We start from the raw sequence: 12,328 nt of genomic DNA, 5'->3' as shown, positions 1-12,328 counted from the left end.
AGGACCACATGTAAGGCACCAACAGGCTGATTGAGGGCAGGGGTGCTTAACCCTACAGAGCCTCATTCTCACAGAAGGGTCAAAACCTCATGCCCATCTCCCCAGACAGCGTTTACCATGAATTGCAAAGGAATATAGAACAGACCCAGCCCAGTAGCAAGCTGCCAACTGGCAGCAGGGAGGGAGGAAAGGAAGAGGTCACAGCAGCAAAGCACTAAGATGAAGGCTGGAAAATCTGGGGAATGGAGAAGATAAAAGAGTTGGCGTCATTCACCTGCATTTCTTGCAAGGATTGGGTTGTGCTCAACGAAAAACTTCTTAAAAGCTTTGCAGGGAAAGAGAGCACTTAGGACAGAGGCACCATGACCCCACAGAACCTTTCTGACAGCTTTGAGGCATGAATCAATTAAAACAATCACAGAGCAAAGGTTAATCAGTAGCAAGTACATCTTAAGAAATAAGTAGTCTTTTAAAAAGCAACTGCTTTTGCCAATTCCCCCCTCCCCGTTTTCTAAAGTGTCTTTCATTTCTCCAGCTCTGGAGACCTTCCAAAGTAAGGTCAGTGATTAAGAGCTGCTGCCGAAAGGACCAGACTGAGTCGGTGGCGGCAGCCGGGGCTGCCGGAGCAGAGAGGACCAGACCCATAATTGTCACTGAGGCTCAGTGCTGCAAAAGTGTCTCAGGGATTGAAAACCTTCCAGGGCCTTCCAGCCTAATTGGAGCAGATGGAAGCTGGAGAAGCAAGGAATTGCTCACAGTTGCATTGGAGAACAGAGGAAGAGAAGCAGGAGAGCAAGGCAGGGACTGACTCTAAAGGATTTGTGCACAAGCAGTGAGACTCCAGCAGGCCTACAGCGATGCTTCGAGCTGCTCCTGGCCTGTGCCCTGATTGCAGATATGTGCTTCTTTCCTCTTGCACCCAACACTGGAGCTGACATCCAAACAGTCCCCCCTGGCAGCAGCCACAGCCTCATTCACACACGTACTCATTCCCCCAGCCCTGCCCTCTTTCCCTGCCTGCTGCTATTCTCGTGCTCCCTGCTGCTATTATAGCACACCACCATCACAGCCAATCTCTTACCCTGTCACCTTTCCTTGCAAGTGCTGATGAAAGAAAAGAGCTGGCACACTGTGGTGGCCCCAAGAGCTTCTCTTGGCACTAGACCTTCCAAGGATGAGTCCCAGGACAGGGCTTCTCATCTCTGTCCTGCTACAGCATCTTGTGCACTCACATAGGCTACAACTGCTCAGCCACCCACCAGAGAGGATCCAGGCCACGAGCATGGAGAGCCCATCCTGACCCTGACAACAGGTTTTCATCATGCTTAACACAACATCTTCCCTGGAGACACCACAAAGACAAGCAAGGCAAACAATGACAGGAAAAAAGGATCAATATGAGACCAGGACACAGGCATGTTCATAAAATCAATGTATCACAGAATGGCTTGCGTTGAAAGTGACCTTCAGGATCAGCTGGTTCCAACCCTCTGCCATGGGCAGGGACATCTTACTGTTCAAGCCTCTGAAGTATCACTGTTTCTACTTCCCTCCTCTTTTCCCAGAGAGAGCAAGAAGTACACCAAATGCCAGTGTCCTGCTGGTGGGGAGAATAACAGGGAACATGACCAAAGATACCCTCTGTTTACTGGGATTTTATAAAATTTCAAGCCCTCAGCAACCAAAAAGCAGCCAGCTTTGAATGCTGCTGGGAGAGCAGCACATGTCCAGCACACGCAGAAGAGGATGATGACAAGGTGCTGAAGAGAGGAGCACCTGCAGGCTGGTTGCTCAGCTCCCTCACACCATGTGTCTGTAGCTGGAGCAGAGGGTGCAATGTGGAGCCAAGCCTGAGCACCCTCAGGACTCATCCTGCCATGAAGGTGCAGCCCAGGGTGCATCCCCAGGGTGCACCACAGGTTGTGTCTCTACCCACACCAGCTCTTTTCCTTCCTTTCAGTAAGATCCATAACATAAAGGATCTTCTCCCAATTTTTTTTGCTATCTGCTCACCTTTGTTTGCTGCACAGCACAGAAGTCTCTGGGGCAGTTCTATAGGCCAACAAATAGCAGGTCACTCCAGGAGGAGGTACAGACCTCTTCCTGCAAGATATCCTGAGACAAGGAGTCAGGTTTGGACCAAAGCCAGGCTGTTGCTGCACATGTTCATGCTGTTGCAGTCTACAAGGAATGACAACTGCAGAGCTCCCTGCAGCCTGTCCCCCTGCAAAGCCACTGAGCTGGGGCTTTGCCAATGGGCAGGATCAGCTCCACGCTGGAGCACATGTGTCTCAGCTGGTAAGTGGTATCTTCTGAAGGTGTCTACACACAACCAGAATGGGTTGCCTGAAGGAGAGCCTCTGCGTTTGTAAAGAAAAGAAGGTCACACTGTCAAAGGGCCACAAACTTCTAGAGAAAAAGAACAAACAAATAAACAAACTTTCTCTTTTATTTTAGCTGATACTTTATCACACTAAGCAGAACTGCATGGTAACAACTTGCACGGAGGTACATTGTGAGCTGCAGGCATTCTCACAACAAAGCTGACACAACCAAATGTGAAGAACTGTGTTCCCATCACCAGAAATGGTACATAGAGATACCTTTTGCACACCTCCTTGGTCCAATGTCATGGCATAAGGAAGTCCCAGGACTGGTTGTGAGAACAAGCTTTGTGTTTGTATCCTCTGCAAGGATTTCAAATTGTCCTGAAAATCTTGCGCATCTTTTAGATACTTCAATAACAAAGTTATAAAGGAAGCAACAGCTTTGTCTCCTTTTACATTCAGAACAATTTTTAATTAAAATCCAGCTGGTCTCATGGTACATTATGCCTTTTCTTGTTGTTAAATACAGCTTAAAATCCTTAAGCACCTGTAGGAAATTATTTCTGTTCTCTCTTGTCCTTCCACCTGGTATCGTCTCCCAGAACTTGTCAGAGGAGATGCTACACTGTGAGGCTGGGATTCCCAGAGGAAGTGTAGAAGTGAAGAGAAGGTGATGTACACCATGGGCTGGACCTCCAGCTGATCAAAGTTTGCACTTTGCAACTTAAAGTTGTCCCAGTGCCGATCCCCAGGTTCACATCTGCTGAGTGCCTGATACTGAATTAAAATGCACTCTTTCCTAGAAGCAAAAATTCCCATTTCATTGTTAATTGTGGTTATGCCTACAAAGAATGTGGAAGCATTCGAACAACAACAGCAGGGTCAACTAAAGCCAGGGTCAAATCCTGCTTCAGCTGCAAACCGAGCTGCTCTCCAAACAGTTGCCCATCACAGCTCCCAGGGTGACCACAGCATCAGGGCAGATGGTGGATTGTAGTGCTGCTTCCAGCCTTTCTAACCAAGTTGTGATTATTTACAGCTGTTCCCAGATGTTACCCTTTCACGGGTTATTTGTTCCTGAGTCAACCACCCCGTTCACACACTAGGCAAGCTCAGGGGAAGAAAGAGAGAGGCTCCTTTCTCCCTTTTACTATGGAAACAGCCCTTTATCCCAAGGATTGCAAATGCTCAGCCGCCGTTTCCCTCCCACCACTGCCCCAGCTACAGCGACCCCAGGAGCCGCCCGCCGCTCCCGTCTCATCCCGGCTCCCGCTTATCCGCTCAACAGGTCACATCCAACTCACCCGGCACGGACCCCGGCTGAAGCAGGACTGCTGAGCACCTTCTCCTCGCCAGAAAACTACTAGAAAGCCCCCTGCTCACAAATCACCCCCCTCCCTCCCCTTTCCAGATCGTTTCTCCCTGTTCTCCGGCTCTCTGGGCTTCGTTTCTCTCGTCAGCCCAGGCGGGAGCCGGGTCAATCGCCCGCTGTCGCATCCCAACCAACACACTCAAAAATCCACAGATAACAATGGAAAAGTGAAAAAAAACCCTCGCCACCCCGGTGCTAACTTTCAAGGCAAGCAGGGAGGAGCAGGCAGGGGTGAAGTTCAGCAGGCAGGAGCATCTTGGAGAGTGAGGAAGGAGGAGGTAACTCACCGCGCCGTGACGCACATGGAAGGGTTTATTTTTGCTTTCCGCTGCACTTGGGTGGCTGTGTCCTCTGCTTGTGACACTCCGGGAATTAGAGAGGAGAATGGTGGCACCGCTCTGTGACACCCGGTATTAGAGAGGCTGCTGGAGCCGTCCCTCCCACGGGAGGAGGGGCCATGAGAGGCTGAATAAATTCAGTCCCCAGGGCTAGAAAAATTAAAATCTCATCATGGGACGCAGACAGCTGCTCATGGCATGGCTCTGGGGGACACCCGGGACTTGGGGACGAACCTAGGATTGATTCATTTATCCCTTGCCCACCCAGAACAGGAAAGGTTGGTGTTCACATCCCGCCTTGGCAGAATTAAGTGTCCAAAGGATGGGGTTTGAGGTAATGTCCCAAAGGAGATTTGGGAAACATGTGTCATCGTTGACCCTTGGAATCAAAACTCCTGAACCTCCTCCATGAAAATATTTTCCACGGCTGTAAGCCCCAGGCAGGAATCCACTGCACCAGATTTCTCAGCAACCCTGGATGCAAAACTGCTTATTCTACTTGGGGTTTTGCATGGTTTTGGACTCTAATATCTAAATCCTATTAGAGTTATAACTTCCTTCGAAGGGGGAGAGGGGACAGGTCTGTACAACAAAAGCAGGTTGGATTTTGTAACCTCAAATGCACCCTTGGGCTTTCAGGGAGACAAAATCCCATAATAAAGTTTCTCAGGATAGGAAGCTGCACAACCTCATGCAGCTCCTCCTTCTCCATACAAGCTCCTCACTGCATTAGAAGCTAAATAAACATCCCATCCAGCCCTGGAGGGCTCTCTGAAACACCATTGGTGCAGTTTTCCCATCCCTGTAGTTTCTCACATTGGAATTTTAATTGTTAGAAGACAGATCTGGGGGTCCCTCAAAAGCAAAATCAGCAAAGTGCCCTTGAAAACAAAGAGAGCAAGAACAGGCAGAAAGGATGGTCCAGCAGTTTTTGTGCAGTTCACATTACAAAGAGAAACTTTTCCTCAGAAGATGTAGAGCTATAGATGTGACAGCCTGCTTCACTCTGAAACTTAACGATGAGCAGAAGGCATAGAAGAGTTCCACTTTAAAACAGCCTTGCTAATCCTTACTTAGCACTTGGTCCTAAAATAACATCACTCTTCCTGTGGAATTGGGAGAACTGGAGTTAAATAAATGCAGGAACCACAAGACATGAAGGTAGAAGCAGCTGGTTCTATTGCTGGTGTTTCTCCTGCTAACACCTAGCTGTCTGGAGTAAAAATGCATGGGACTGTGTGTGAGCCTCTAGAAAAATTAGTTGCTTTATGGCCTAATTCCTGGAAATCTGATAAATAGGGCAGGAAAGGGTGAGATTAAGAAGACTGGTAGCACTAATGAGATTTAAGAAGAAGCAGCTTTTCCAGGTACCCTGCAGTTTTAATCTCCTGAGTTCATCCACTCAGGATTTTCTCCTTATGTATTTGGGCCATGTTGAGCCCAGCTTCGTCACGGGGCCACACGGAGGTCCTGAAGGTCCATGGCCAGGGGAAGCATGGCATGGTGGTGGCCTGGAAGGCTTAAGGAGCAGTGGAGAGCACAGAGAGCCAGGGGACTTTGCTCTGCCGTTGAAGACGGTGGTAGGGTCAGCAATTCCCCAAAATAAGTTCTGAAGGACCTTCACCACCATCGCTATTCAGGCTGCTGTTCTTCCATCTGCTGCATCCTCACGGTGTGGATGAACCCAGGGGTTACATGAAGATAAAGGGACAGGACTGAGCAACATCATCAGCCCAAAAAAAGCTCCTTCAGTGGAGGTAAGAGCCTGAAAAATTAAAAAGCTTATGAAAAGCACTACCATAGTCTTATCTCCTAACAAGCATTTTTTGTTAGGATATTTTTATTATATTTTTATCTCCAAATATATCTCTTCTTTGCCCTGAAATATCACTATGGTTTTGCTTTCTTTTGGGTATGGAGGTGCAAAGCATTCAGCATCAGTTTGCTCTGCTAACACCTGGCAAAAGACTGATCAGCTGGGCAGATGCTGCTCTGGCTTCAGTGTCTTCAGCTCAGAGTTCACCAGCTTATCTCAAGCACAAAATCCTCACCCAGTGTTCCAGTCAATGTCCTAGACCTGCCAAAAACTGGGAATAAAGGCAAGCAAGGATCTGCTGGAGCCCTGCCACCAGCAAGTCCAGCCTTGGAGATTATGAGTCCGTAAAGGAAATGCCTGCAAGGGACTGGTGCTGTACAAACCCTCTCCAAAGGGAGAGCAGGGCAGGTCAGCCTTGAACCCAGCGAGTTTTGCCTCTGTTTGTGTCAGGAAGATAAACCCAGAGCAAAAATGCCACAAACAAGGATTAGGGATGGTGTCCCTGCCCAGCTGCCAGCCACATCATGGAGTATTTTGCTGGGAAATACGTAGGTATTTCCTATGGAGGAGGATTCTCCTACCCTAAGTCCTCCCCACCTTGGGACATTTGTCCTCTCACAACACACTGCCTTGGCAGCATGAGGGGCCAATGTGTGTCCCCATCATGTCCCCATCCCACACAGCACACTTGCCCAAGGAACAGCTGAACTTTCAGAGCAGGGACTCATGCAGGCAGCAATGTCCCCACAAGATTTATCATAGAAATGGCACAGTTCACAGCAGTTCCAGGAATGATAAGGGAGGTGGGGGGAGAGAGAAGTGACCTGAACTGATCCGGGGGATCCAGGGGAGAGCAGCATCTGCTTTTTTCAACAAGTAGTATCTCACTAAAAATCAGAAATGTCAGTCCCTGGAGCCACACAGGATGGACTGAGGAGTAAGAAAGCAACCCTGGCCAGCTCCATGCCCCACCACAAGAGACCAGAAACTCCTCCAGCCTCTCAATGCACAGCATGTCCAAGAATAAAGATGTCCACAGCTTCACATCAAGCCTCAGAGGATGAGACCGCAGGGGAAGGGGCAGGCTGGGAGGTCCTCTTGCCATCTCCCAGCCTAAAGCCTTTGACACACAGCTCTGACACACAAAAAACAGGGAGAGCATCAGCTCTCCCTGAAGTGTTGGTGTGGGGAGACTCGGTAGAGGCATGGTGAAAATGGGGAGCAGCAGGTTTTGCAAGCCTCCATGGAAACCTGGGCCTGGCCCTGCTCTTGCATCTCAGGACATGCCCTTCACTAACACTCCTCAGGCTGCTTGGGCTGATCAGAGCTGGTTTTAAACACAATTGCTCCCAGGAAATGGTGCTGTCCCTTCCCAAAGACAGGAGCAGCTGTGGATAATGGTGGAAAGTGCAACCAGTTTCTTCTGGCGTGTGCAACCCACCAGACACAAAATGTACACCAAGAGTCAAAACATAAACTCAAAAAATCACCTCATGCATGCCAAATTGCCAGGCAAGTCCTCCCAAGTCCTGGGGCTCTATGAGGGGCTCTGAGCATCATTCCTGGGAAAGCCACATCCCTCGGGTGGGCAGGAGGGGACATCAGGCTGATACATCAATGGCTGAGTGTGGGGAGCCAGCCCCCCAGCAGACATACAGGCTGTGTTGAGTGGATGGAGGGACCTTTTACATCATCCTCAAGGCAGCTGGGGGGACAAACTCTGCCTCTGACAGCTGTTGCTGCAGCAGCTCCACTGCCTGCTCTCCCACAGCAGGATTGGCTGCTGCTGGACCTGGTAGATCCTCGTCTAAAGGGAGAAGGGACAGTCCTCACTCTTCTTTCATAGTTTGTGACTGTCCTTTAAGAAATGGCACTTTGCCCATTCCTAGCAGAAATCAGGGGATTGTAGCACATCCAGGAGGAAACACCTTCAGGTACCCTGAGAGGCCAAGGGACTTCCAGAGGGCAAAATCATGCAAGGACCAAGTGAGTAAGAGGTGTGATAAAACACGCCTTGGCCAAGTTTTTCTGTGTCCAAGAAATGTAATGCGGCAAATGGTGAGGGAGAATCATGACAGATCTCCGGAGTGAAGCACTTCAGAGTTTTTTTCTCTTGAGCACACAGGCAGCTGTTCTGTGCTGCCTCCTCCTCCTTTTTGGTCTGAACCTGGAGGTCTGTGTTAGCCCCTGCCCTGATGGTTCCTCCCTCCAGAGTGATGGGGACACCCTGCTGCTCCTGAGTGGGGATGTTGCAGCAAGGTCCCTCACTATCCCAGGGTAATAAACCACCTTTCAGGGAACTGAGCAGCCAAAGAGTTTAGTGGGGATTCAGAGTTGCTGTCCCATTTTGGACTAGCAAAGATGTTTCCCACCACTCAGGCTCTTAAAATTGTGCTGTACACCATGTCTCCCAGCCTGGGCCACGGTGCTCATGCTGCAGCTTTGTTCACCAAGGAGCATCTCAGGTAACACTTGTCATCACCAGGGTAGGTCCAGAGAACTCGTTGGGTGCTTCTTATCCTTCTCATGGTGGATGGCACGGGCAAGGAGACACAAGCTGGCTAGTGGGACCCACCATCAATGAGACTTCCCTTGCCCAGCACCAGTGGTGGCATTGCCTAAAGCTCCCACACCCACTCAGGACCACCCAACCCACTCCCCCTGTGCAAGGGGAGACCTGAACTGGTTGGTGCCTGCTCTGGGGACACCACCATCTTTCTGTGCCCCAGCATGACCACTGACCTTGTGCTGGTCCTTCCTGGGTTGGGACCTGCCTGGTGGATTCCTCATGGTGCAAAAGAGATGGGACAATTTACAGTGTCCCTGGGCTGGGCTGCTCCCAAAGCCTGGGGGGCTTCAGAGTGACAACAATACACGAAAGCCTTAAGGTAGAGGTGGGGGTTAGAGGCTGATGTGTTTAGAAAATGTGAGGAATAGAAAAAAGCAGCAGATTCTTCCCATCTAGGGACTCACTGTTCATGCAGCCACAAGGCTGGGGAATGAAAGGGAGTGGGACTGAGAGAGCAGTTTGCCCCCCAGTTCAGTGTCCCCCTGTGCCAGTCAAGACTCACTCACCTGTCCACCTTTGAGCATTTCAGCTTTCCACCGTTGAGAAAAGAGAGAACTCTACCTGCCCACTGCCCTCCAGGGCACGATCTGGGCACACCTGAGCCCTGGACACCACTACAGCTGCACACATGGACAGCACAACCGTGACCTTGACTGCCAGAAGAGATCTTAGCCCCAGATTTATGCAGGCTAGTGGTTTCAGGGCACAAGGTGTGGGATGAGGGATGAGCTGGGGCTCACTTCACCCCTGACTGCATTCACAGGGGAGGAGCCTCTGCCCAGCAGCCTCTCTCAACCCTGCCAGCCACTGTGGGACAGTGCCCCTTCTCCTTTACCAGGCTTAACCAGTCTGCCAGAGCAGACCTGGCCCAGCACAAAGTCCCACCACACCTGGGAAAAGCACAAGGGTGTCAGTGAGCATTAGGGACCCATGTTGGGATGGGAGCAGAGGGCTCACACATAACCCATGGCCTGGGGGAATACATTTGCCTTACAAGGCAGCTGCAACTTATAAATGTGAGAGGAGCAAAGCTGGAGGTGGAGTGATCACAAGGGAACAGACACAGCGGGACACCAAATTCCATGTCAGGGTGATCTCCTTATCCCCACCCGTGTGCCTCGGCTGCCTTCAGCGTGCACCCTCCAAAAGAAACACAAAAAGTTCCTTTTTACCTTGCTCGTAGAAAAAGAACATGAAAGGAAAGGACTCTTCGGTGTAGCTACCGGGAGAGGGCATCACAGCCCCAGGAATGAGGAAGGATCAAGCAAGCCTGGCCAGCTCCCTGTTCAAGCTACAGAACCTCTTCAAAGATGAGCTTGAGAACCAAAACTTGGAAGCCACCTGGGTGCTGATAGAAAATGAGGGACCGAGTCAAAGCATCCTCTGCACAGGGAGCTGCAGTGCTCCTGCAGATGTGATAAAGAACCTCCTCTCTGTTGCACCTGCCAGTGTATTGCTTCTCTACTGCTTATACCCTCATTTAATTCCCAAATAAACTAATATTGTGCAGTTATACAGAGGATAACTGCTCCCACTAGGACTTAGCTGCCAGTTTGCTGTGTCTGGCTCAGACCCGAAGTTGTGTTTTCCCCAAAGCTTTTTGCTGTCTTTCCTCCCCTGTTCCCCCTCCATAGATCAGCTGATCATCGTCACCTTTTGTCCAGCTCCAAAATTATTTATCTGACCCCCCAGCTATTAAGGTATTAACTAAGCCTTCAATAATTATTTCCTTTTAAATTTGATTATTAATTTACCTTCAAGGAAAGCTGCCTTGGGCTCTGAGGAGTCCTCAGACAAGTTATACTTCACTGAAATCAACATCAACCATTTTTTAAAGCCTTGCCATCATTCATTGTCCAACATCTCCCATTCCCATCCACTGCTGGGCAACACAACCAAGCTTATTTCAACGGAAGAAGCTTCCAAGACAGAGATTTCTCCCCAGAAATCATAGATAATGGTATCTAGTTAGAATACACTATGTCTCCTTTAAGGGGAAGGAGGTAGAGCCACCAGACACCAATCCAGTAGTATTTTTAGGGGCATTTTAGGGGGGATTTACATGAGCAAAGTTTGCCTGGTACACTGCTTTGTGAAGTTTTGGAGGAAGAGTTTCAGTTCAACCTGGAGAACAGAAGACTCTGTGGAGACTTTAGAGCACCTTCTGGTACCTAAAGGGGCTGTAAGAGAGACAGAGAGGGACTTTTGTCAAGGGCATGGAATGACAGGACAATGGGAAATGGCTTCAAAATGAGAGAAGTTTTAGATTGAATATTGGGATGAAATTCTTCACTGTGAGGGTGGTGAGGCACTGGCAGAGGTTGTCCAGTGAAGCTGTGGATGTTCCATTCTGGAAGTGTTCTAGGCCAAGTTGGATGGGGCTCTGGGTAACCTGGTCTAGTGGAAGGTGTCCCTGCCCAAGGCAGGGGGGTTGGAACCAGAGAATCTTTTAGGTCATTCCAACCCAAGCCATTCTACGATTCTGTGAAGGGGAGGTGGTGTTGGTGCAGTCAGATTTCTTTTCTCTAATGGAACAAGGACATCCAACACGGGATGCTACCACATCACGGCAAAGAGAATTACCTCAAATCCCTGCCAGTTCAGCTGCAGCGTTTCTCTTGCTCAAACGATGGGGCCCTCATCTTTGTAAAACATAACTCAATGGGTATCTCCTCTGGCTTTCCTGAAAAAGAGCTGATGGAAAGAATCTTCAGCTCCAGCATCTCTTCTAGGCAGAGGGGATTTTATGGAGTATACATTGATTTCCTTATTCTGGTTGGTCAAGTCCCCCATTCAAGGTGTTCCGTTTTCTCTCAGTGACTTCTCTAAAACCCATCTCAGCACACCTAGCTGACTCACAGGAGCTTGTCAGAGCTTCTCACTGCTCCTCACCCCCACATTCCACAGGTGCTCAGGAAGTCCTCTCAGCACCAGGTTGGGCTTCTCAGACTTCAGAGTAAAACACCCTTGTCAGATGATACCCAGGAAGTATGATGAACTCCTGCTCTTGTCATCAGCCTTATCATACCAATCCTGAAAGAAAAAGTGATGCTGGGAAGGTGGGTGCACATACTCTTCTTAAACCCACCCCTGATTTTCTCCTCCATATCAGGAGCCTCAGACACCAAACTTTATCTGCAGAGAAAACAACCATCCAAGCTTCCTTCTCTTCTGTGGTGAAGATCCTGTGGTGTAGATCCTGCTTCCAGCCTGCTTTCCAGAACATTAACTATGTCAAACCTGTTAAAATAAGTGGTGAAAGTCACACTTTCTGCAACAGCTTTTAGTGTAGTCACTTCGCTCTATCAAATAAGATCTGAATAATCTAAAACAGGTCAGAGAAACACAAGCCCTTCTTCAAGCATCCCCCTTCATTTCTACTATCACTGCAAGGATCATTGAAACAGCAAGTCAAGCAGAACCAAATAATTAATCAAGGTCTTATTTAAGGTTTCAGTTTTTATTTTTAAAATGTCTGAGCTGACCTGACACATTAAACAAACCCAGCAGTACAGTACAGGAGTTATGCCAAGGCAGCATGGGGAGAAGTACATTATCCAGCAGATTTTAAAACTGCAACAGCCTCTGTATTTCCAGGTGGGACACAACACAAAGACATCTACCAACAGTGGAGAGCTGCAGTCAGAAATCAGTAGGTGCAGAGTAAAAAGCCTTCTTTACAAACACGAGACTGAAGCTGGGCAACTGCTGACGTGATCCCAAAGCAGAGCTGATCTCAAAGACAAGACACTGGTGCTGCAAGGCAGGAGGGAACGAGCTGCTTGTCATCCACAGAAGCCTGTGTTAAATTAGTTTCTGCTGTTTCACACATTCAGGAAATCTGGCCCCTCTCTTCAGTTCCTTGGCACATCAAGGCCATCTCCTCCATTCTAGCTCCACTTTTCC

General features: G+C 49.1%; 1 protein-coding gene across 1 annotated transcript in view; it reads right to left on the bottom strand.

Moving 5' to 3' along the window:
* Nucleotides 1-4,067, bottom strand: part of GDPD4 (glycerophosphodiester phosphodiesterase domain containing 4) — a 37,740-nt gene extending 33,673 nt beyond the window's left edge. The window contains exon 1 of the mRNA XM_015617673.3: nucleotides 3,987-4,067. The gene's annotated coding sequence lies outside the window, so the exon portion shown is untranslated. The remainder of the gene's footprint in view (nucleotides 1-3,986) is intronic.
* Between the last annotated feature and the right edge of the window lie 8,261 nt (nucleotides 4,068-12,328).

The sequence above is a fragment of the Parus major genome, chromosome 1 (assembly GCF_001522545.3).
Source record: "Parus major isolate Abel chromosome 1, Parus_major1.1, whole genome shotgun sequence".
NCBI classification, from domain to species: Eukaryota; Metazoa; Chordata; class Aves; order Passeriformes; family Paridae; genus Parus; species Parus major.
This window is presented reverse-complemented; position numbering and strand designations above follow the sequence as displayed.